Below are 8,978 nucleotides of genomic sequence, written 5' to 3' on the forward strand. Positions count from 1 at the left end.
GCCTTTCTCTTGATCCTATCGCCTCTTTCCCGGCAGTGCCCTGAGGCTGAGTTTCTGCTGCAAGGACAGTTTCGTCTTCCTCTGTAGAAACCCGGCTTCACTCTCCCTGTCCCTCCAAATGGAATGCACTTTATCCGCATGTTCTCTTGTGCACCTCTACCTGTCCTGGAGGAAGAGCAGAGGCATCAGCTCATTCGGGAACCTTCTTTGACCCTCGGCCCTGGCCCTGCCAGCAAGGGTGGGTGCCTCTGCTCTGTGTCTTCCCTCCCCACTCAACTGGCTGCCCCAGGTCTGGAGTCTGGCCTTGTCCACCTGCCTGTCTCTATTACCCCAGGGCACAGGACGGTGCTGCCACTATGAGCAGATCCTCCACAAATATTGTAATAGATGCCTAGATTCGGCTCCTGCTCCCATAGCTGCCCAGGAGAGAGATTACCACCCAGAGCCAGCCTTCAGCATCTCTCCAGTCTGAGGTGACAGGGAGCCTGCCATCCCTCACCCCCCACCCCAGACTGGGCAGTGAACCTTGGCATTTGAGCAGCTGGACTCAGAGTCAGACACTAAACTGTTTTCACATTCTGACTCAGCCCCTCGCCAGCTGTGTGACTTTAGACAAGTTCCTCAACCTCTCTGCACCTTGGTTTCCTTATTTGTAAAAGGGAACTAGGATGCGGGACTGTTGTGAAAATCCAGGGAGAAGCAGCGCACAGAGCCTGCCACAGAGGAAATGCTCAGAAAGCCGCTGCTGCCCCAGGCCAAGGCACGCCAGCCAGCCTGGCAGCCGGAGAGGAACAGAGGCTGCCGACCGCTCAGGTCCTCCACTGTCAGCCCTGCCCTCGACCTTCTGGTTGGCTTTTGTGCTGGGATCCTTCCCGGGCCCCCGCATGGACCTCTGTCCTGGCACTGTCTACTCATGCTACGGTGCTGTTTCTGTGTCTTCTGATTCCAGGGCAGAGGAACAAGATTAAGCCAAAGCAGGGCCTTTTCTTTATTTCACCTTCAGGANAAATCCAGGGAGAAGCAGCGCACAGAGCCTGCCACAGAGGAAATGCTCAGAAAGCCGCTGCTGCCCCAGGCCGAGGCACGCCAGCCAGCCTGGCAGCCGGAGAGGAACAGAGGCTGCCGACCGCTCAGGTCCTCCACTGTCAGCCCTGCCCTCGACCTTCTGGTTGGCTTTTGTGCTGGGATCCTTCCCGGGCCCCCGCATGGACCTCTGTCCTGGCACTGTCTACTCATGCTACGGTGCTGTTTCTGTGTCTTCTGATTCCAGGGCAGAGGAACAAGATTAAGCCAAAGCAGGGCCTTTTCTTTATTTCACCTTCAGGACGGTGATGCTGCTGCTGCTGCTGATGGTGACGATAGCAATGGTGATGATGATGATGATGATGATGATAGCATTGGTTGTGGTGATAATAGTGATGATGATGACAATAGTGGCAATGATAACTATGGTGACAGCGATGGTACTGATGGTGATGGTAGTGTTGGTGATGGTAATGGTCATGGTAATGGGGATAGTCATGGTGATGGTGATGGTCATGGTGGTGGTGTTGGTGATGGTCATGGTGGTGGTGGTGATGGTGATGGTCATGGTGATGGTGGTGATGGTGATGGTCATGGTGGTGGTGATGGTGATAGTCATGGTGATGGTGATGGTCATGGTGGTGGTGTTGGTGATGGTCATGGTGGTGGTGGTGATGGTGATGGTCATGGTGATGGTGGTGATGGTGGTAGTCATGGTGATGGTCATGGTGATGGTCATGGTGATGGTGGTGATGGTGGTAGTCATGGTGATGGTCATGGTGATGGTCATGGTGATGGTGGTGATGGTGGTAGTCATGGTGATGGTCATGGTGATGGTCATGGTGATGGTGGTGATGGTGGTAGTCATGGTGATGGTCATGGTGATGGTCATGGTGATGGTGGTGATGGTGGTAGTCATGGTGATGGTCATGGTGATGGTCATGGTGATGGTGGTGATGGTGGTAGTCATGGTGATGGTCATGGTGATGGTGGTGATGGTGGTAGTCATGGTGATGGTCATGGTGATGGTGGTGATGGTGATGGTCATGGTGATGGTCATGGTGATGGTGGTGATGGTGATGGTCATGGTGATGGTCATGGTGATGGTGGTGATGGTGATGGTCATGGTGATGGTCATGGTGATGGTGGTGATGGTGATGGTCATGGTGATGGTCATGGTGATGGTGGTGATGGTGATGGTCATGGTGATGGTCATGGTGATGGTGGTGATGGTGATGGTCATGGTGATGGTCATGGTGATGGTGGTGATGGTGATGGTCATGGTGATGGTCATGGTGATGGTGGTGATGGTGATGGTCATGGTGATGGTCATGGTGATGGTGGTGATGGTGATGGTCATGGTGATGGTCATGGTGATGGTGGTAGTCATGGTGATAGTCATGGTGGTAGTCATGGTGATGGTGATGGTGATGGTGATGGTGGTAATTACAGTGGTGATGAGGCTGATGATGCTCAGGATGGAGATGACGCTGATGTGGTGATCATGTTGATAGCAGTGATGGTGGTGCAATGGTGATAGTGGTGGTGGTGATGGTGGTTACAGTGGTGATGGTGATGCTGCTGCTGTTGCTGATGATGATGATGATGACAGTGGTGGTGATGATGGCCAGCATCCTTGGAGCACGCGTCCTTGGAGCACATGTCCTTGGAGCACATGTCCTTGGCCAGACACTATTCTAAGTGCTTCACATGAACTAATTTATTTAATCATAATTCTGTGAGTTGAGTTTTTACCACCACTTTACAGATGGAGAAACCAAGGCATGGACCTAGGTTAAGTCACCCATCCGAAGTCACCCAGCTGGGAAGTGGACGAACCAAGATTCAAACCCAGCTCCAGAGAAAATTGCCCTTCAATGAGCGTTGCAAATAAACTCAGTCTGAGAGCCTGATTGAGGTTGGAGGGGGAAGAATGTGCTTTACTTAAAGGAAATCAGCCCTTAGGAAAATGAAATGTAGATTTAAAAAAAAAAAAAAAAAACTCAGAGAGCCTCGAGCTGAAATTCTCTACCGGCCTGTTGCCTTGCATGACTGACTCGCTGAGGCCGCAACTGCAGTAGGTCAGGAGTGTTTTCTTGAACTATTTTGATGAGTACCAGTGGTTTTCATTACTGGGTTTTGTAATGCTGGGTTTTGTAACGCTGGTGTTGTAAGTACTGCTGGTGTGTCAATAGAGGGCCCAACTCATGCTGTGTCAGCATCTCTCCACCCTCTCCAAGAGCGCAGGTAATCTCAGCACCCCCTCTCAAATGTGTCTACAGCCCATGTGGCCTTAGGTCCCAACACGGCTTCGGTCCTGCTTACTCCAACAGAGTGATGCACCGACACCAAGGATGGCCAGGAGCCACCGGAAGCTGCAAAGAGGTGAGAGGGCTTCCCCCTGGAGCGCAGGGGATGGGGTGCGACGGGGGAGGGCCCAGGCAAGTGGGTGCCAAGCCCGATCCATTCTCCCCTCCAGCAGCTCAGTCCTCTCCTGCTTTTGTAACTAAGTTTGGGGGCAAAATTTTATTTTAAAACCCAGCATTGGATACAGCTTAGGGCAAGACCAGGCACCCCCACAAACTTCACCCCCAAAACACACACACTGTCTTTCAATGCACATTGGTGGTTCATGGTCACCTGAGGCATGGCCCCCAGCCCCCCAGAAGGCAGCCTCCACTGTACCACAGCCCCGACCTCCTCACGCCTCTTAGCAGAACCCTGCGGGAGTAGGCTCCCCCAGAATCAACACCCCAAACTAGAAATGCCAGAGAGAACACAGGACGCCTACTTCAAGTTGAACTCCAGATACACAATGAATACTTTCTTAGCATAAACATGCCCCATGCAATATTTGGGACATACTTGCATTAAAAAATTATTTGTCACTTCTCTGAGATTCCAGTTTGACAGGACATCCTGTGTTTGTGCTCGCTGGGAACTGCTCCTTTGCCCCCAGCCCCACGTGCCCCGCTTCGTCTGTCTCGTCTCTGGTCTTCGTACTTTCTGTGCTCTTGGGCTCCTTCTCACCCAGGGGCAAGGCGATCTCCACCCCGACGCATCACACCAGGCCATGCCACAGACCACGCCACGCCACAGGGCAGAGGCCACTTCCCCGCCCCCATTCCTCGGCCGACGACGTCTGGAACCCACACAGCTTTTGCTGAGAGACAGGCCCGATCCAGGCCCAGCGTGGCTGAACCAGGGACATTCTGTCTTTTTAAATATTTAACTTTTACATTGTGGTAAAATATACATAACACAAAAGTTGCCGTTTTAACCGTTTTTAAGTGTATCGTGCAGGGGTATTCGGTATATTCAAAATGCTGTGCAATCATCGCCACCGTCCTCAGGAAACTTTTCATCTCCCCAAACAGAAAACTCTGTCCCCATGACACGCTGACTCCCCATGTCTCCCTGGACGTTCTGAGGGCAAGAAGTCCTGGAGACACTCAGCCAGGCGGGGCAGACTGGGAAGAAGGCGAAGGAAGCCACTTGGTGGGCACGTCCACAAGCCCCCATCGTGGGGCCTCTGACGGGATCAAAGTCCAGACAAAATCCTGACCTGAGCAGTGTCCACCCTGGCGAGGCCAGTGAATCTGCTCCTGGGGTCCCTGGGTGTCCTGGACTCAGACTCAGTTCCCCTTGGGATGTGTCCTCAGCATCTCTCCCAGAAGGTCCCTCCAAGTGGCCATTTCCTTTAGGGGACTTACATTTCTTCCTGGGATGGGGCTCTGGTGAAGTCACTACTCAGGGAGACGGAAGAGGCCATGGCAGTTCTCCACGTGCCTGGGCTGGTGATCAGCCTGACGCCGACGCCCCAGTACCCAAGTAATTAGTTTTAAGTCAGACGGTGCAAGAACCACTCCCTCTGGGCAGCTTTAATTATTTACACTTCCTTTTTATTCTGATTTTATTCTGATCCTATTTTATTCCTATTCCGTCCTCTCTGAAAGGGAAGGAGGGTGCTTTCTCTGCTGGGCTCTCAGCATTCAGTTGCAACTTCTTCAAGTCCCAGTGGAATCCGCTGCTTGCTCGGAAACGGCAGCTACAGTGGCTGGAGTGACAGGGCAGGGCTCTCGATGGGACCGGCAACGTGGAGGATTCTCTGCATCTGGGGCCACCTCGCCCTACGAAACCAGACAATGCAGCCAGGGCCCTGCTGGGAGCACGAGGCAGAGGGTGCAGTGACAGGCCAGGCTCCAGAGCCGGCTCACCAGACCTGGAGAGCGAGATGGCCAGGCCCACCCTCAGGGCTGTGGCAGGATAACACGATGCCGGATGCAGAGCCCGGCGCAGGCAGGCGCTTGGCCATAGGGCAGAATGCATCCGGCCTGGGGTTGCCCCTTGCCTCTCTCTCCAGTGTGGACAATGAACAAACCACGATGCTCATCTACAGTGGTCAGACGGGCTCGCTGAGGCTCAGGCAGTTACCCCAGGCCCAGGAACATGCAGCAGACAACAGGCCCCTTGGCCCAGAAGTGACCCCAGCAGTGCCCGCCCCCCCAACCCTGGGCATCTACTCTCAGCCCCTCCCTCTGCAGCCGTAGAGGTCAGAGTGGGGGTCCTCAATCTATGATCTCTGAGATGTGGACCCAGATTCAGGAGATGCCAAACTGCATAACTGAAGGCATGTGGGAAAAGTGCTCAAAAATGAACATTCCAATAATAGGGTCAAAGGAGTGACTTTGTGCCCTGACCCTCCGAGCTCCTGACGTCGTCGTGTGTGTAAGATTCTGCGGGTCGGCAGGCAAGACCTCAGAGGGGTGCTTTGCAAATCCACAAGCTAGAAAGCAGGGGCTTGATGGATGAGCGAGGGGGGAGGGAGGAAGGGGGAAGCCAGTCTTGAGCCTCCTCTGTCTCCTGGTCTACGAGAGACTCTGCCAGCTTTGGCTTCTGAGATTTTTCCCGAGGCTTCCAGCTCCTTCTAAGTGAGTTTGCTGAGAGTACCAGGTACCTCTCACCTGCAGGGAAGGACAGGGACTGCTCGGCCAGTCACTGGGTGGGTCCCCACCAAGACTCCCACTGCAGCCTGGTTGACCGGTCATCGTTTCAGGTAATAAACTATTTCTATGGTGGAGTTTTGTATAGTTATTAAAATCCTGTTTAAGAATAAAATAAAAAATTCCCATTGGTAGCCATTTAATGTCATTACCAAATGATATGCAGGATCTGCAATTAATTTTGGAAAAACAAAAATAACAAATGTTTGGAAATGCATTTAAAAAGTTTTTAACACGAAAGTCAAGGGTTAAGATCCCCATACCAGCCAACAGCAAAAAAAGAGGTTTTTAAATTTTTTTTAAATGTCCTATATCTTTTTTATTTTACGTTTCTCATTTGGCGGCTGCCAACAAGGGAAAAAGATTGAGCTCCGCTTCCCACACAAGCGGGCTGACAGGCAGCGGCGGGTTTCTGTGTCTGCTGTTCCTGCTTCTATTTCTCACACATTCTACAATAGACATTGCTTACATTATCAGGGAGAACCAGAGCATTTCACTTTTTACAGTTTCCTGAAGGCCAAGAACCTCAAGAGGAGAAGGGGACACGGGATGGGTGGGTGGCACCTGGGGATCCGCAGGCCCAGCCCAGCCCCAGCCAGCCTGGAATCAGCATGGGGACTGCAGCCTCCTTGGAACTCTGGGGGGAGACCCACAGGTTTTGCTCTTCACAAGTGACATTTTATTTTATTTTTGGCTGCTGGCCGGCATGGAGATCCGAATCCACAACCTTGATGTGATAAGGCTGCACTCGATCCAACTGAGCTGACTGGCCAGCCCTCAAGTGATATTTTAATCGATGACCACCCCATGTGCTGGTGCCAGGCCAGCGTCCCCCACACAGCTGACTCTGCTTCTCCAGCCTCTCCGGGCCACACCTGGGTCAGCATGAACATCTGGAAAGCGTTCCTGCTCCAATGCAATGTGCCTCGGCCCTGCACCCATCCCGCAGCCCTGGACACCAGGGCTGGGCCCCACCTGAATAGAAGCCTCTTCCCGACTTCTTTCTATAGAGGAGGGAGCGAGGGGAGAGCAGGGGGCAGGGCCGGGGAGGGCAGGGATGGCCACGCCTGGGTCAGCATGAACATCTAGAAAGCGTTCCTGCTCCAATGCAATGTGCCTCGGCCCTGCACCGATCCCACAGCCCTGGACACCAGGGCTGGGCCCCACCTGAGTAGAAGCCTCTTCCCAACTTCTTTCTATAGAGGAGGGAGCGAGGGGAGAGCAGGGGGCAGGGCCGGGGAGGGCAGGGAAGGGGCGCTCAGCCGGGCTGTCCTCTGAAGCCTGCTCCCCCGACACCTACCTGGACAGCCTCTTTTTGTCTTTTTTTCCAAGTGAAAAAGACTTAATATGGAGATTCAAGATTCACATGATGATAAATGATAAAATTTACTAAACATCCTCCTGATTAGTTCAGCTTTCACATTTTTTCGGTTATTAACCCTGCTATCGTTTCCCCTGTGCTTTTCTATGGCTTTCCCCTCTCCTTTTCCTACCTATGGTTACACTGACAGATCCCTTCACCCCTATAGAAAGCTTAGTCCTGCACAAGCTAGGGGGCAGTTATCGTTAAATTTTACTTTAATATATCTTTAACTTTACCAGCATCTAAGCAATATCCGTAACCTTCCTTTCCCCTCATCTGCAGGTATGCTGTTAGCTGTCCCTCCTTCTGGGCAGAGACGTGTTTTATTTTGTAGTTTTACTTGTCGATTTCTGGACCTGTGCTGGTGGAAGAAAAGCATATTGTGTGTATGTGTCTGTAGTCACCCTATATTGCTAAAAAGTATGTTTTCCAGTAATTCTTTCAAAGAGGGTATACGAGAAATACACTTTCTGAATTCTTCTATATCAAAAAATATTCTTTGTTTCATGCTCAAAACCAAGTGCCAATTTGGATGTAAGACAATTCTATATCAAAAAATATTCTTTGTTTCATGCTCAAAACCAAGTGCCAATTTGGATGTAAGAGCCTAGGTCTGAAGTCTTTTGCTTGCAGAACTTTTGTGATATTGCTCCATTTACTTCGAGCATCCAAGGTTCCCAATGATAAGTCTGCTGTCAATCTAATTCTTGTTCCTTCGTAGGTTACGTCTTTCCCTTCCTTGGAAGCCTTTATGATTTTCTCTTTATCACTGGGATTCCAAAATTGCACCGAGATGTATCTAGGAGTGAGTCTTTTTCCATCATTCTTATTGGGTATTCAGTAAGCATGGACGGTCTCAAAACCTGAATCTTTCTTTAGCTCTGGAAAGTTTTCTTCAATTATTTTGTTAACTATGTCCTCTGCTTCATTTGCTTTATCATCTGTTTATGGAATTCCTAGCAAACAGATGTTGGAGATTCTGGATCTGTCCTTCATCTCTCTTAGCCTTTCTTTACTTATTATCTCTTTGGCCATTTGCATTGTATCCTTTGAGAATTCTGCTCCCCCAACACCTACCTGGACAGCCTCACCTGGGCTCCCTGCCGACGCAGAAAGGGGCCGGCCACCTGCTGCGGGTGAGAAGGGGCAGGGTCTTCAGAGGCTCGGGATGCCTTCAAACCCTTCAGCTGCACACAGCCTGGTCCCACCTAGCCCTGCCCCTGGGGTGCTGTCCTCCAGTCTCCCTCCTGGTGTGGCATCATTGGGGTTTTCATAGCAGAGAGAAAATGACCCCCCAATGGTGTGGTCCACACCATGGTGGGTTCTTGAAAAGAATAGCTTGGGCTGCCCTTTCCGAGTTGGCAAGGCCCTGGAAAGAGAGCTGCTGGAAGGGCCACAGCTACCAGCACTTGCTTTCATTGTAAAGATCTCTGCCTCGGCACAGTGGTGCTGCTTTCGCTTTCTCTTTTGATGTTTTGGTCAGTGTGGCAGTTTCCTGAGTTTCCAAAAGATGCAAAAAATGACACACAAACAGTTGTTGTCATAAAATTAGATTATCCCACAAAAGATCCGGGAAGATTGAACAATTC

This window comes from Galeopterus variegatus, unplaced genomic scaffold (genome assembly GCF_000696425.1).
Source record: "Galeopterus variegatus unplaced genomic scaffold, G_variegatus-3.0.2 Scaffold1466, whole genome shotgun sequence".
Classification (NCBI taxonomy): domain Eukaryota; kingdom Metazoa; phylum Chordata; class Mammalia; order Dermoptera; family Cynocephalidae; genus Galeopterus; species Galeopterus variegatus.